At 43.1% G+C, this 17,654-nt stretch overlaps 1 long non-coding RNA gene across 1 annotated transcript in view; it reads right to left on the bottom strand.

Moving 5' to 3' along the window:
* Window positions 1-2,739: 2,739 nt before the first annotated feature.
* The window catches only part of LOC141580864 (uncharacterized), a 28,981-nt gene continuing 14,066 nt past the window's right edge, over window positions 2,740-17,654 (bottom strand). Inside the window, exon 3 of the long non-coding RNA XR_012513263.1 lies at window positions 2,740-6,192. This is a non-coding gene — a long non-coding RNA (uncharacterized LOC141580864). The remainder of the gene's footprint in view (window positions 6,193-17,654) is intronic.

Genomic DNA, 17,654 nt, shown 5'->3' on the forward strand with positions numbered 1-17,654 from the left:
ACTCTAAAACAGTAAACATTACTACAAAAGCACCATGCCCAACAATTGCTTTAATTCTGTGTGATAGCCATGAAGACATACGGCCTAAAAGAATGGCAAGTGTAGAATCTCAACCCTTGCTAATGAATCACAAAGTAATCAAGTCAGAACCTCTGAATTCAGGGTGTGGAGGACAGACTCACAGGATACAGACTGTCTAATGGACAGTTGACCTAGCCTTATGTAAAGCTCAGAAAGTCCAATGCAGAGTCTGACAGGTATTCCCTACAGCTAGTAAAAGGGTGGGAGGATGTAAAACGGTGGTCTCAAAGTAAGGAAACCCAAACCTCTTGCCAGCTGAGCATACTGTGTAATGAAGGTAAAGCATCCTCTCAAGGCCAAATTCAACTGGAAAATGGTTCAGTGCCAACTAAGATGATGGAAACAAAACCACTTTTAAGTTAGGAGAACAGAAGACCATTGTTTCATTAGGAAGCTAGGTACCTATCCTTTAACACCCTGCAGTCCAGGGCATGTGTCACAAGTTAAAAACTTTATCAGCCAAGCTGCGAATGCTGCCAGCAGAACTCATACAGCATTCAACTATGCGGATGCAACCGCCATCTCTGCCCCCACATCCTACCTCCAGCCATTGCGGGTCTGCAGAACCCTCTTCTCAGTCTAAATTTACATGCCCTTTGCTCACCTAACCTTTTCTAGACCCCAGATCGGACCTAGTATCTCTCAAGTCTCTCCTTACTGTGCCGGTTCCTAAGAGCCTTAGGGGCCACCTACTCTTCTGTTTGGAGTGCTCCTGACCCCAATCCCTGCCTGTCCCAGTAGTCAATGTGTGCTCCTTAAGAGCCACGGCCAAACCACGGTGTCATGACCAGAGACAAGGATGTGCAGTTTCTGGAGCATGGACAGTAAGGAGAATGGTGGAACTAATTTGGGTGAAGCCCCTGCAGAGAGACGCCAGGCTGGTTTATCCGGGTTAAATGCAATGAAGAGTAAAAGCTGTTGACACCAACCCGCCTGCACCCTATGAAGGAAAGGTGGAGGTCACACCCGACCGGGCCTGACCTCCCAGACTAGCATCGTGGCCCCGGAAGTGATTTTGTGCGTTTCTTCTGCCTGGAGGCGCCACCGCGCCGCTTTGGCGTCTGCGCACTCAGGTCCGTGCCCTCTGTTCAGGCTCTCGCCCCGCCTTCGCCGCCGCCACCACTGCGCGCAGGCGCAGTCCGGATTTGGTCATGCCCTGGGCACTTTGTGTTGTGGCTAGAGGAGCGAGGTCTTTGTTGCTTTGCGGGAGCGTTCTTGGGGATGGCCCGAGCTGGGGTCCTAGGGCCCTTGGACCCCCGACTGCTCTGTGTGCCTGATAGAGGTTTGAGTTCACACGCGCCGGGGCTCACAGCTGGCAGTCGCAGTGCTAATGAGCGGCGCTGTTCCCGGGCTGGGTACAGCGGCTAAGGACAAGGTCCCTGCTTGGAGGAACGCAGTGGCGTGGGCAGACCCCGAAAGGGACGGCCATGGCGCACATACCCTCTCTAGGGTACGAGGGAGGGCACGCAGGCGCAGCCCACGCAGGGCCTGAATGCAGGGGAGAGCACTCGGGGCTGCAGAAATGGCGTGCTTGGGGGAAGGTGCAGCCCTGTGTGTATGTGTGGATGAGGGCTACGCACAGGAGCTCGGGATTTGATCCTAAAAGCTCTGGGTTTCCAAAGCCCACTTGGCGAAGCAGCCTGGTGACCAGTCCTTGTTTAGCCCACCAACTAGTGGGGAATTCGGACCTGGACCAAGACAAGGGCTGCAGAAGAGTTGAGAGATGTTATGAGATGAGGTCTTTGTGATCAGTATGTTTTGGAGTAAGGAGGATTCTATTATGATTCCCAGGTTCCAGGATAGACCGGCAACTGAGTAAAAGAGGGAGTGTGGAGCAGTTTAGGGATGAGGGCGCCACGCTGAGTGAGCCTGAATGAGACTCTCATTCAGAGAATTCCCTGCTCTGGCAGGCAGAGCGCTGGGGAGATTGCTACAGAAGAAAATACCAGTCCCACAAAAACTCAGAAAATAGTAGAAAGGAGGCCAGGAATGGTGGCTCATGCCTGTAATCCCAGCACTTTGGGAGGCCGAGGCAGGAGGATCTCTGGAGCCCAGGAGTTCAAGACCAGCCTGGGCAACATGGGGAGACCCTGTCTCTATTTTTCAAAAATAAATAGAAGAGGGAACATTTCCCATCTCACTTTGAAATAAGCAGTTTCGGCCAAAGACGTTCGCTCACACCTGTAATCCCAGCATTTTGAGAGACTAAGGCTGGCAGATCATCTGAAGTGTCAAGAGTTTGAGACCAGCCTGGCCAACATAGCAAAACCTCGTCTCTACTAAAAATACAAAAATTAGCCCGGCCTGGTGGCATACACCTGTAATCCCAGCTACCCAAGAGACTGAGGTAAGAGACCCCCCTGGAACCCCAGGGGCAGAGGCTGCAGTGAGCCAAGATTGTGTCACTGCACTCCAGCATGGGTGACAGAGCAGGACTCCATCTCAAAAAAAGAAAAAAAAGAAAAAAGAAAACCAGAAATAAGCAGTTTCCAAATACCAAAACCACAGACAAAGAGAAAAACACCACCTTTTTAGACCACTATCCTTTATGAACATAGATGCAAAACTCTTTGACAAAACACAAGCAAATCAAATCCAAAAGTAAATGAAAAAAGTGGCTAGGCACAGTGGCTCACACCTGTAACCTCAGCACTTTGGGAGGCTGACGTGGGAGGATGTCTTGAGTCCGGGAGATGGAGACCAGCCTAGGCAACATAGTAAGACCCCATCCCTACAAAAAAAATGAACAAGACTCGTACGCATGTTGGCACTTGCCTGTGGTTCCAGCTACTCCGGAGGCTGACGTGGAAGGATCATTTGAGCCCAGGAGGCCAAGGCTGCAGTGAGCTGTGATCCTGACAGTGTACTTCAGCCTGGGTGACAGAGCAAGATCCTATCTCAAAACCAAAAACATGGTAGAGGGGCGGGGAAGGGGAGGCATATAAAATGACCAACGGAATTGATCCTAGGAATGCAAGGTTATTTTGCTATTTTTTTAAATCAGTAAATGTAATCAACCACGTAAAAGTAATGGATCATCTCAGTGACAAAACTTAATATCCATTCATAATTTTTTTAAAAAAGTCAGCAAACTAGGAATAGAAAGAAAACATTCTTAATCCAGTAAAAAACATGTATGAAAAGCCAGCCATGTAAATGGCAGCATAAAGGTGAAAGATTAACTGATTCTTCTAAGATTATGAATAAGCCAAGGTTACCCATTCTCACAACTTCTATTCAGCATTGTGCCAGAGGCTCTAACCGTAGTGATAAGGCATAAAAAAGAAAAGGCACACAGGTCAGAAAGGAAGAAGTAAAATTATCTTTATTCACAGATGTCATGATTTGAGGTGTTAAAAGGCTATTGTAACAAGGGGATTTAGTAAAAGCACAGAAAGTCAACATACAAAAAATGTTATTTCTGTATACCAATGGTAAACAATTACAAGGTGAAAATTTAAAATATGTACCTGAATCTTAGCTGAGAATTTGTTTTGCTTTTTGAGCCGGAGTTTTGCCCTTGTTGCCCAGGCTGGATTGCAATGACACAATCTTGGCTCACCACAACCTCTGCCTCTCGGGTTCAAGTGTCAAGTGATTCTCTTGCCTCGGCCTCCCAAGTAGCTGGGATTACAGGCATGTACCACCACGCCCGGCTAATTTTGTATTTTTTAGTAGAGATGGGGTTCTGCCATGTTGGTCAGGCTGCTCTCAAACTCCCAACCTCAGGTGATCCCCCTGCCTCAGCCTCCCAAAGTGCTGGGATTACAGGTGTGAGCCACTGGGCCTGGCCTAGCTAAGAATATTTTTTAAATAAATAAATAAATGAGTAAAATACATACCATATGCTGTGGCATCCAAAAACATGAAATATATAAGAATAAATGTAACAAGATATGTGCCATATCTGTACACTAAAATCTATAAAACATTGCTGAGGAAAATTAAAGACTGTAATTGGTTTTAACATGTTTGTGGATTGGATGACTCAAATTTGTGATGTCAAATCCCCATAAAAATCTTAAGAGGTTTTCTGGTAGCAACAAGCTGAATCTTGCACTTATATGAAAATACAAAGAATCTGAATAACAAAAACATTTTTGAAATAGAAAAAGAATCCTCACTCATGCTATCTAAATTCAAAGTTTACTATAAAGAATCAAGATAGTGTGGCATTGGCACTCGGATACACAGGGATCAGTGGAGCAGAATAAAGTCCAAAAATAGAACAACATGTATGTTTAACTGACTTTCAACCAAGATACCAAAGTAATTCAGTAGGAAAAGATAGTCTCTTCCAAAAATGGTACTGGAGGAACTAGATATGCAGCTGAGGGAAAAAATGAACTCTGATGACCTTATCTCACACCACACACAGAAGTTAATTCAAAATGTATGATAGATGTAAAAGCTAAAAGATTTCTTCGAGGGAACTTCAAACAAAAACAAGAAACTTTTATTACCTTGGGTTAAGCCAAGATGTCTTAAGACACCAAAAGCATGAGTCGTAAAAGAAAAAGAAAAAAAAAGGATGTCAAAATTCAAATTTTCTGCTCTTCAAAACACACTATTTTAAAAATGAAACAGCAAGCCACAGACTGGAATAATAATCTTTGAAACAGATATATTGGACACAAAACAGATATCCAATAACTATAAAAAAAGAAGGGCCAGGGCTCATGCCTGTAATCCTAGCACTTTGGGAGGCCAAGGTAGGAGGATCCCTTGAGCTCAGGAGTTCAAGACTAGCCTGGGCAATATAGTGAGACCTCATCTCTACAAAATAATAATAACAACTAATAGCCAAGCATGGTGGTGCATTCCTGTAATCCCAGCTACTTGGGAGGCTGAAGTGGGAGGATCACTTGAGCCAGGGAGGCAGAGCCTCCAGTAAGCCATGATGGTACCAGAGCTCTGCAGCCTGGGCAACAGAGCAAGACCTTGCATTTAAAAAAAAAAAAGAAAAAGAAGAAGAAGAAGAAAGAAACCTCAATAAGAATAACCCAAATTTAGCCAGGCACGATGGCTCAAGCCTGTAATCCCAGCACTTTGGGAGGCTGAGGCAGGTGGATCACAAGGTCAAGAGATCAAGACCATCCTGGTCAACATGGTGAAACCCCGTCTCTACTAAAAATACAAAAAATTAGCTGGGCATGGTGGCGTGTGCCTGTAATCCCAGCTACTCAGGAGGCTGAGGCAGGAGAATTGCCTACACCCAGGAGGCGGAGGTTGTGGTGAGCCGAGATCGCGCCATTGCACTGCAGCCTGGGTAACAAGAGTGAAACTCGGTCTCAAAAAAAAAAAAAAAAAGAATTACCCAACTTTAAAATGGAAAAAATTGAACATACATTTTGTAAAATAAGATCTACAAATGACCAGTAATCACCTTGAAAAGCAGCTCAAAATCACTTGTCACCAAGAAAATGCAAATAAAAACCACAATCAAATGCTACTATACATCCACTAAAATGGCTAGAATTAAGAACACTGAATGCCAACCGTTGGCAAAGGATGTGGAACAATTACAATTCTTAGACACTGTATGTAGAAATGTAAAATGGTACAGCATAGCCGACTGTGGGGGTGCATGCCTGTAGTGCCAGCTACAAGGGAGGCTGAGGTGAGAAGATCACCTAAGCCCAGGGAGGTCGAGGCTACAGTGAACTGTGATCATGCCACTGCACTCCAGCCTGAGCAGCAGAGAATCTGTGTCAAATATTAAAAATAAAAGGGTACAGTATGTCAAAGTAGTTTTGCAGTTTCATATAAAAGCTTAACATATGTTTACCATATATCTAGCAATTCCACTCGTAGGTATTTACCCAAGAAAAGTTAAAACATATATGCAAAGGCTTGCTCTCGAATATTCATAGCCATTTTATTCACAATTGTTTAACACTGGAAAGTTCCCAAATGTTCACCAACAAGTCTATCTATCAGGGACTTACTGCAAAGAATTGTCTCATGTGATTATTAGGACCGACCAGGAGAGTCTGTGATCTGTAGGGCAGGTTATCAGGAAGAGCAGCTTGGAAGCTGGAGAGGAGCTGAAGCTGCAGTCCCCAGGCAGGACTTCAAGAAAACCTCACTTCTGTTCCTGAGGTTGGTTACCTTGATAGCAACACACAGTTTAATATTTGCTTCAATAACTGGGTTGATAGCTTGGTAATGTTGACACATAACTCTAATGGGCAGACGGCTGGATAGACCAATTGTGGGATACTCCTCAGCCAAAAACAAATACTGATACAAGCACCAATATAGATAAATTAATCTCAAATATATTTTGCTCATCAAAAAATGGCAGACAAAAAGACCCTGTAGGATTCTACTTACGTGAAGTTCTATAACAGGCCATACTAATCTATAATGTCAGAAAGCAGATTACCATTTGCCTAATGCCAGTTAGGTATGGCAGGGGGCAGGGCAAGGGGGCAATGACTGCAAAGGGAAACAAGGAAGGTGGGAAGGGAGGATGAAAATTACATCTTGACTGCGGTGATGCTACATGGGTGTGTACATTTATCAGAGCTCATCAAACTATGCACTTAAAATGAATACAGTTTTGTGGGTTTTCGACAGAATCTCACTGTCACACAGGCTGGAGTGCAGTGGTGTGATCACAGCTCACTGAAGCCTCAAACTCCCAAGCTCAAGTGATCCTCCCACCTCAGCTCCCAAGTAACTAGGACTACAGGGGCGTGTCACAACACCTGGCTAATCTTTTTTTAATTTCTTTTTTTATTTTATTTTATTTTTTTGGAGAGGAGCTGAAGCTACTGTATGTATTGCCCAGGCTGGTCTTGAAACTCCTGACCTCAAGCCATCATCCTGTCTACTGGGACTACAGGTGTGAGCCAATCCAAGTGCAGTATTTTTAATGTAAATTATTTTGTTAATTAATTTGAAAAAAAGTTAATTTGAAAAGAAAAAGCTAATTTCTGTACAACAGAAGCCCTGCTCTTGTCAAAGAGAGATCCAGTTCCTCTGGCACCATTTTAGGAAAGACCACCCAGGCCAGTGCAGTGATCTATGCCTGCAGGCCGAGCACTTTGGGAGGCTGAGGCAGGCAAATTACTTGAGGCCAAGAATTTGAGACCAGCCTGGCCAACATGGCTGTACTAAAAATATAAACAATTAATGGCATGGTGGTGCATGCCTGTAACCTCAGTTACTCAGGGGGCTGAGGCACGATAATCGCTTGAACCTGGGAGGCAAAAGTTGCAGTCAGCCGAGATCACACCATTACACTGCAACCCGGGAAAGAGAGTGAGACTCCGTCTCAAAAAAGAAAAAAGAAAAAAAACGGACAAGACCTAGACATTTTTTCAAAAAGATAAACAGCCAACAGGTGTATGAAAAGATGCTTCAACATCACTAACCATCAAATCACAATGCAATCATCTCACACCTGTTAGGACAGCTATTAAAAAAAAAAAACAATGGGCCAGGTACCATAGCTCACACCTGTAATCTCAGCACTTTGGGAGGCTGAGGCATGTGGGCCACCTGAGATACCGAGTTCCAGATCAGCCTGACCAATATGGTGAAATCCCATCTCTAAACACAAAAATTAGCTGGGCATGGTGACTGGTGCCTGTAATCCCAGCTGTTCAGGAGGCTGAGGCAGGAAAACTGCTTGAATCCGGGAGGCAGAGGTTGCAGTGAGCCAAGATCGTGCCACTGCACACCACCCTAGGTGACAGAGAGAGGCTTTATCTTAAAGAAAAAAAAGTGGGGGTGGGTGGGGGGACTCACACTTGTAATCCCAGCATGTTGAGAGGCCAAGGCAAGAGGATCACTTGAGCTCAGGAGTTAAAGACCAACCTAGGCAACAGTGAGACCCCAACTATACCAAAATATATATGTATCAAGAAATTAGCTAGGCATAGTGGTGCATACCCATAGTCCTAGCTACTCAGAAAGCTGAGGAAGGAAGATCACTTGAGCCCAGGAGGTCAAGGCTGCAGTGAGCCATGATCATGCCACCACACTCCAGCCTGGGCTCCAGAGGGAGACCCTGTCTCAAAAAAACAAAAGATAACAATTGTTGAGAATGTGGAGAAACAGAAACATTTGCATATGCTTGGTGGGAATGTAAAAGGGTACAACTACTAAGAGAAAAGAATATGGAGGTTCCTCAAAAAATTAAAAATAGAAGCCAGGCATGGTGGCTCACGCATGTAATCCTAGTGCTTTGGGAGGCCAAGATGGGAGGATTACTTGAGGCCAGGAAGTCAAGACCAGCCTGAGCAACATAGCAAGACCTTGTCTTTACAAAAAATATATATATATATGGAGGATCCAAGATGGCTGATTAGTAGCAGCTCGGGATTGCAGCTCCCAGCGAAAGGTAGACGATGAGAGGATGCCACATTTGCAAACGCATTTTTATGGCCCACAGACCAGGATATTCCCAGGTGGAGGAGCCACACGGGTCACCAGAGTGGCTGTTTGGGCTGGCGCGGCAGGTCTCTGCATGAAACGCATGGGTCAGGGAGCCATTTTAGCTAGTGACTGGAGCTCCTGGGAGACAGAGTCTCCCATTCAACTGATAAAAAGGGGGTTGAAACAGGAAACCAGGCCAGGAGATTCCCAGGCAAAAAAAGTGCTATGAGCCCCCAGTGTGGCTGTTTCAGCCAGCTCAGCGGGTCTCTGCACAAAATGTCACAAAAATCCGGGTACCTTTTCAGCTGGTGACTGGAATGCCTGGGAGACAGAGTCATCCGTTCAGCCGAAAAAAAGGGGACTGAAACAGGGAGCTAGGCCAGGAGATTCCCTGGTGAAAAACCACCTTGAGTCTCCAGTGGCTATTTCAGCTGGCAGAGTGGGTCTACATACAAGAAATCACACAAATCCAGTCAATGGTTCAACTGGTGACTAGAACACGTGGGAGACAGAGTTGCCTATTCAAATTAAAAAAAAAAAAAAAAAAAAACAAAAAAACAAAAAAACAAAAAAAAAACGAGGGGGAATCTGAGGCAGGGAGCCAGTTGAAAAGGCTCAGCTGGTCCCACCCCCACAAAAAATAGCCATCTGAAATGCTCTGGATTGAGAGTTTCACAGCAAGCACAGATGAACCCGGAACAGTTCGGCTTTGTGGGGGAGGGGCATCCACCATAACTGAGGCAGTCCACTACTAAGGAGGTAGTTTACCATTGCCCATCATTACAAAGACAGTCTGCCATTACAGAGGTGGGCTGCCATTGCTGAGGCACTTCTAACTATACCCCTATAAACAAGACTCCAGGGAAGGTGACACGGCAGCTGGGCAGAGCTCACAGAAGCTCAGCAAAGACTCTGCAGACAGACTGTGACTAGGCTGCCTCCTTGCTGAGCAGGGCAGCCCTGAAAAAACGCAGCAGCACAACAGAAACTCATAAATAAAGCGCTAACTCCCTGGGACAGAGCACCTGGGAGAAAAAAAGTCGTTTATGAGTTTTGCTGCAGCAGACTTAAACGTACCTGTCTAGCAGCTCTGAATGGAACAACGGAGCTCACAGCTCAGCACTTGAGCCCCTGTAAAGGACAGACTGTCTCCTCAAGGAGCTCTCTGACCCCCATATATCCAAAATGTCACCTAATAAAGGAGAGTTCAGACTGACATCTGGCAGGTATCATTCTGGGACAAAAACAGCACAAGAAGAAACTGGCAGCAACCCTTACTGTTATGCAGCTGCTACAGGTAATCGCCAGGCAAGCAGGGACAAAAGGCAAGGACAGGACAAAAGGCCAGGACAGGAGGGGACCTCAGCATTCCTACAGAAGAGGAGTGTGAATGTTAGAAGGAAAATTAAGAAACAGAAAAAAATAACTTAATCCTCAACAAACTGGATATCCACTCAGAGACCCAATCTGAAAGTCAACAACTACAAAGATGAGAGGTAGATTAATCTACAAAGATGGGAAGAAACCAGCACAAAAAGGACGAAAACACCCAAAACCAGAATGCCTCTGCTCCTCCAAGGAATCACAACTCCTCACCAGCAAGGGAATGAGGCTGGATGGAGAATGAGTGTGATGAATTCACAGAATCAGGCTTCAGAAGGTAGGTAGTAAGAAACTTCTCTGAGCTAAAGAGAACATGTTCTAACCCAATGCAAAGAAACTAAAAACCTTGAAAAAAGGTTTGACAAAATGCTAACAAGAATAAACAGCTTAGAGAGGAATATAAGTGAATTGATGGAGCTGAAAAACAACAGGAGAACTTGCAAAGCATACGTAAGTTTGAACAGCCAAATTGACCAAGCAGAAGAAAGGATATCAGAGGTCCAAGATCAACTCAATGAAATAAAACGAGAAGGCAAGACTAAAGAAAAAATGGTAAAAAGGAATAAACAAAGTCTCCAAGAAATATGGGACGATGTGAAAAGACCTAATCTACATTTGATAGGTGTACCTGAATGTGACGGAGAGAATGAATCCAAGCTGGAAAATACTCTTCAGGATACTATCCAGGAAAGCTTCCCCAAACTAGCAAGGCAGGCCAATATTCAAGTGCAGGAAACACAGAGAAATCCACAAAGATATTCCTCAAGAAGAGTAACCCAAAGGCACCTAATTTTCAGATTCGCCAGGGTTGAAATGAAGGAGATGCCAAGGGCAGCAAGAGAGAAAGGTCAGGTTACCCACAAAGGGAATCCCATCAGACTCACAGCAGACCTCTCAGCAGAAACCCTACAAGCCAGAAGAGAGTAGGGGCCAACATTCAACACCCTTAAAGAAAAGAACTTTCCACCCAGAATTTCATATCCAGCCAAACTCAGCTTCATAAGTGAAGGAAAAATAAAATCCTTTGCGAATAAGCAAGTACTCCGATTTCATCACCACCAGGCCTGCTTTACAAGAGCTCCTGAAAGAAGCTCTACACATAGAAGGAACAACCAGTATCGGCCACTCCAAAAACATACCAAATGGTAAACAGCATCCACACAATGAAGAAACTGCATCAACTAATGGGCAAAACAGCCAGCTAGCATCAAAATGGCAGGATCAAATCCACACATAACAATATCAACCCTAAATGTAAATGGGCTAAATGCCCCAATCAAAAGACACAGACTGGCAAATTGGATAAAAAGCAAAAACCCATTGCTGTGCTGTATCCGGGAAACCCATCTCACATACAAGGACACACAAAGGCTCAAAATAAAGGGATGGAGAAAGATTTACCAAGCAAATGAGAGCAAAAAAAAAAAAAAAAAAAAAAGTAGGAGTTGCAATTCTCATCTCTGATAAAGTACACTTTAAACCAACAAAGATCAAAAGAGACAAAGAAGGACATTACATAATGGTAAAAGGATCAATGCAACAAGAAGAGCTAACGATCCTAAATATATACACACGCAATACAGGAGCACCCAGATACATAAGGCAAGTTCTTAATGACTTACAAAGAGACTTAGACTCCCACACAATAATAGTGGGAGACTTTAACACCCCACTGTCAACATCAGATCAACGAGACAGAAAATTAACAAGGATATCCAGGATTTGGACTCGGACCTGGACTGAGCAAACCTAATAGACATTTACAGAACTCTCTACCCCAAATCCATAGGATATACATTCTTCTCAGCACTACATCGCACCTACTCTAAAACTGACCACACAATTGGAAATAAATCACTCCTCAGCAAATGCAAAAGAACGGAAATCATAACAAACAGTCTCTTAGACCACAGGGCAATCAAGTTAGAACTCAGAATTCAAAAGCTAACTCAGAACCGCACAGCTTCATGGAAACTGAACAACTGGCTCTTGAATGTGGACTGGATGAACAATGAAATGAAGGCAGAAAAAAAGATGTTCTTCGAAACCAACGAGAACGAAGACGCAACATACCAGAATCTCTGGGACACATTTAAAGCCGTCTCTAGAGGAAAATATTTAACAATAAATGCCCACATGAGAAGCAAGGAAAGATCTAAAATCCACACCGTATCATTACCATTGAAAGAGCTAGAGGAGCAAGATTTAAAAAACTCAAAACCTAGCAGAAGACAAGAAGTAACAAGAATCAGAGCACACCTGAAGGAGATAGAGACACCAAGAACCCTTAAAAAAAAAAAAAAAAAAAAAAAAAATCAGTAAATCCAGGAGCTGGTTTTTCAAAATGACAACGAAACAGACAAATCACTAGCCAGATTGAGAAAAAAGAAAAAAGACAATCAAATACATGCAATAAAAAAACAATAAAGGGGATATCACCACAGATTCCAAAGAAACTCAAACCATCATCAGAGATTATTACAAACAACTCTATGAACATAAACTAGTAAACCTGGAAGAAATGGATAAATTCCTGGACACTTGCATTCTCCCAAGCCTAGACCAGGAAGAAATCAAAACCCTGAATAGACCAATAACAAGGTCTGAAGTTGAAACGGCAATTAAGAGCTTACCTCCAAAAAAAGCCCAGGTCCAGATGGGTTCACAGCCGAAATCTACCAGACATTCATAGAGGAGCTGCTACCACTCCTTCTGAAACTACTCCAAGCAATCCAAAAAGAGGGAGTCCTTCACAAATCATTTTATGAGACCAACATCATCCTGATACCAAAATCTGGCAGAGACTCAGCAAGAAAAGAAAACTTCAGGCCAAGATCCATGATGAACACAGATGCAAAAATCTTCAGTAAAATACTGGCAAGCCGATTGCAACAGCATATCAAAAAGCTTATCCACCATGATCAAGTAGGATCTATCCCGGGGATGCAAGGCTGGTTCAACATACACAAGTCTATAAACATAATTCACCACATAAACAGAACCAAAGACAAAAAACCACATTATTATCTCAATTGATGCAGAGAAGGCTTTTGACAAAATTCAACAGCACTTTATGCTAAAAACCCTCAATAAACCACGTATTGATGGAACGTATCTCAAAATAATAAAAGCTATTTGTGACAAACCAACAGCCAATATCATACTGAATGGGCAAAAACTGGAAGCATCCCCTTTGAAATCTGGCACTAGACAAGGATGCCCTCTCTCAGCACTCCTATTCAATACAGTACTGGAAGTTCTAGCCAGAGCAATCAGGGAAAAAAAGGAAATAAAAGGTATTCAATTAGGAAAGGGGAGGAAGTCAAATTGTCTCTATTTGCAGATGACATGATTGCATATGTGGAAGGCCCCATCATCTCAGCCAAAAATCTCCTGAAACTAATAAGCAACTTCAGCAAAGTCTCAGGATACAAAATCAATGTGCAAAAATCACAAGCATTCCTATACACCAAAAACAGACTTAAAGAGAGCCAAATCAAGAACGAACTGCCATTCACAATTGCTACAAAGAGAATAAAATACCTAGGAATACAACTAACAAAGAATGTAAAGGACCTCTTCAAGGAGAACTACAAGCCATTGCTCCACGAAATAAGAGAGGACACAAACAGATGGAGAAAAATTCCATGTTCATGGTTAGGAAGAATCAATATCGTGTTAATGGCCATACGGCCCAGAGTAATTTACAGATTCAATGCTATCCCCATCAAGCTACCAATGACCTTTTTCAAAGAACTGGGAAAAAAATACCTTAAACTTCATATGGAGCCAAAAGAGAGCCCACATAGCCAAGTCAATTCTAAGCAAAAAGAATAAAGCAGGAGGCATCACACTACCAGACTTCAAACTATCCCACGAGGCTTCCATAATCAAAACAGCATGGTACTGGTACCAAAACAGAGATATAGACCAATGGAACAGAACAGAGGCCTCAAACGCAACACCTCACATCTACAACCATCTGATCTTTGACAAACCTGACAAAAACAAGGCCTTGGGAAAAGATTCCCTGTTTAATAAATGGTGTTGGGAAAACTGGCTAGCCATGTGCAGAAAGCAGAAACTGGACCCCTTCCTGACACCTTACACTAAAATTAACTCCAGATGGATTAAAGACTTAAACATAAGACCTATCACCATAAAAACCCTAGAAGAAACCTAAGCAAAACCATTCAGGACATAGGCATAGGCATAGGCATAGGCAAGGACTTCATGACCAAAACACCAAAAGCATTGGCATCAAAAGCCAAAATAGACCAATGGGACCTAATCAAACTTCACAGCTTCTGCACAGCAAAAGAAACAGTCATTAGAGTGAATCGGCAACCAATAGAATGGGAAAAAAATTGCAGTCTACTCATCCGACAAAGGGCTGATATCCAGAATCTACAAAGAACTAAAACAGATTTACAAGAAAAACAAAACAAAACAAAAAAACCCATTCAAAAGTGGACCAAGGACATGAACAGACACTTTACAAAAGAAGACATACATCAGGCCAACAAACATGAAAAAATGCTCATCATCACTGGTCATTAGAGAAATGCAAATCAAAACTACACTGAGATACCATCTCACGCCAATTAGAATGGCATCGTTAAAAAATCTGGAGACAGCAGATGCTGGAGAGGATGTGGAGAAAGAGGAACACGGTTACACTGTTGGTGAGAGTGTAAATTAGTTCAACCATTGTGGAAGACAGTGTGACGATTCCTCAAGGACCTAGAAATAGAAATTCCATTTGACCCAGAAATCCCATTACTGGGTATATATCCAAAGGATTATAAATCGTTCGACTGTAAGGACACATGCACACGAATGTTCACTGCAGCACTGTTTACAACAGCAAAGACCTGGAAACAACCCAAATGCCCATTGGTGACAGACTGGACAGGGAAAATGTGGCACATATACACCATGGAATACTATGCAGCCATAAAAACTGGTGAGTTCGTGTCCTTTATAGGGACATGGATGAACCTGGAAACCATCATTCTCAGCAAACTGACACAAGAACAGCACATCAAACACCACATATTCTCACTCATAGGTGGGTGTTGAACAATGAGAACACATGGACACAGGGAGGGGAGCATCACACACTGGGGTTTGTCGGGGGGAAATAGGGGAGGGACAGCAGAGGGTGGGGAGTTGGGGAGAGATAGCATGGGGAGAAATGCCAGATATAGGTGATGGAGAGGAAGGCAGCAAATCACACTGCCATGCGTGTACCTACGCAACAATGTTGCATGTTCTTCATGTGTACCCCCAAACCTAAAATGCAATTAAAAAAAAATTAGCCAGACATGTTGGTGCACACCTGCAGTCCTAGCTACATGGGAAGCTGAGGTGGGAGGATTGCTTGAGCCTAGGGTTTCAGGGCTGCAGTAAGCTATAATCACACCACACTCCAGTCTCACTGACAGAGTGAAATCTTGTCTCAGAAAGCAAGAAAATTAAAAATGGAACTACCTATGTTCCAGGAATCCCGCTCCTGACCATATATTCAAAGGAACTGAATCAAAAACTCAAAGGGATATCAGCACTCTTGTGTTCATGACAGCATTATTCACAATAGCCAAAATATGAAAACAGCTTAAATACCTACTGATGGATGTGTGAATATAGAAAATACTACATACATACAATGGTGTATAACTTAGCCTTGAAAAAGAAGGCAATTCTGTCATTTAGGACAACATGGCTGGACCTGGAGTGCATGATGTTTAATGAAATAAGCCCAACACACACAAACATGCATTATCTCACTCACGTGGGATCTAAAAACTAAGGAAAGCAAGGAATGGTTGCAAGGGACTAGGAGGAGAGGAAAACAGGGAGGCTATGGTCAAAGGGTACGAAGTTTCAGTTCTGCAAGATAAATCTGGAGTCCACTATGCAACACAGTGCGACGAGCAGACAATACTATACTGTGTACTTGCTATCTGCTAAAATAATAGATCTTATATTAAGTGTTCTTAATTTACAAAAAACATAGGCCAGGTATGGTCGCTCCCACCTGTAATCCCAGCGCTTTGGGAGGCCGAGATGGGCAGATCACGAGGTCAGGAGATCGAGACCATCCTGGCCAACATAGTGAAACTTCTGTCTCTAGTAAAATACAAAATAATTAGCCAGGCATGGTGGTGCATGCCTGTAGTCCCGGCTATTCAGGAGGCTGAGGCAGGGGGATCACTTAAACCCAGGTGGCAGAGGATGCCATGAGCCGAGATCATGCCACTGCACTACAGCCTGGGTGACAGAGCAAGACTCCATCCCAAAAAAACATACAGGTCTATCATACCTCATTAAGGTGACTTTTCTTTAAAAAATCCATGAACTTTACATACGGATGAAAAGTTTCTTAGGTAGAATTGCGGGGTAAGAATACCAAGAGAGACAAAAATCATATAATCATCTCAATAAATGCAGAAAAAGCATTTGATAAAAGTCAACATCCCTTTGTGATAAAAACAAGTTATGCAAACAAGCAATATGCCTTAACATAATAAAGGTCACACATGACAAACCTATAACTAACATCATACTGAACGAGAGAAAGCTGAAAGCCTTTCCTCTAAGAACTGGAGCAAGATAAGGATGCCCGCCCTCACCAGTCTTATTCAACACCGTACTATAAGTACTAGCCAGAACAACCAGGTAAGAGAAATAAAAAGCATCTAAATTGGAAAAGAAGGGGCCACAAGCAATGGCTCATGCTTGTAATCCCAGCACTTTGGGAGACCAATGCAGGCAAATCACTTGAGGTCAAGAGTTCAAGACCAACCTGGCCAACATGGTGAAACCTCATCGCTATTAAAAATACAAAAATTAGCCAGGCATGGTGGTGGGCACCTGTAATACCAGCTATTCAGGAGGTTGGGAAAGGAGGTTAGCTTGAACCCAGAAAGCAGAGGTTGCAGTGAGCCAAGACCATGCCACTGCACTCCAGCCTGGACATCAGAGCAAGATTGTCTCAAAATAAAATAAAATAATAAAAAGTTATAAAATTGTCTCTCTTTGCAAACATGATCTTATGTATAGAAAAGCCAAAACAATCCACTGAAAAACTCCTAGAACAGACAAACAAATTTGGGGAAGTTGCAAGATACAGAAATCAACCTATGAAAATCAGTAGCGTTTCTATACACCTATAATAAAATAGAAAAGAAATCAAGAAAATAATCCCATTTACAAGAGCTACACAAATAAAGTCCCAAGGCATCAAATTTAACCAAGGAAGTAAAGGACCTCTACAACAAAAACTACAAAACATTGATGAAGAAATTTGGAGAGGATACAAAAAAAAGAAAAAGAATGCAAAGACATCCCATGCTCATGGATTGGAAAATTAATAATGTTAAAATGGCCATACTGGGGCTAGGCATGATGATTCATGCCTATAATTCCAGCACTTTGGGAGGCCTAGGAGGGAGGATCACTTGAGCCTAGAAGTTCAAGACAAGCCTCAGCAACATACTAGGATATTATAAAACAATTTTTAAAATTAGCCAGGCATAGTGGCACACACCTGTAGTCCCAGCTATTCAAAAGCCTGAGGCAGGAGGATCACTTGAGCCCAGGAGTTCAAGGTTATAGTGAGCTATGATTGTAACCCTGCACTCCAGCCTGGGCAACAGAGCAAGACCCTCCCTCAAAAATAAATAAACTTTTAAAGAAATAAATTTAAAAGGCCATACTACCCAAAGCAATCTACAGATCTAGTGCAATCCCTATCAAAATACCAACAACATTCGTCACAGTACAGAAAAGACAATCCT

The sequence above is a fragment of the Saimiri boliviensis genome, chromosome 13, assembly GCF_048565385.1.
Source record: "Saimiri boliviensis isolate mSaiBol1 chromosome 13, mSaiBol1.pri, whole genome shotgun sequence".
Lineage (NCBI taxonomy): Eukaryota > Metazoa > Chordata > Mammalia > Primates > Cebidae > Saimiri > Saimiri boliviensis.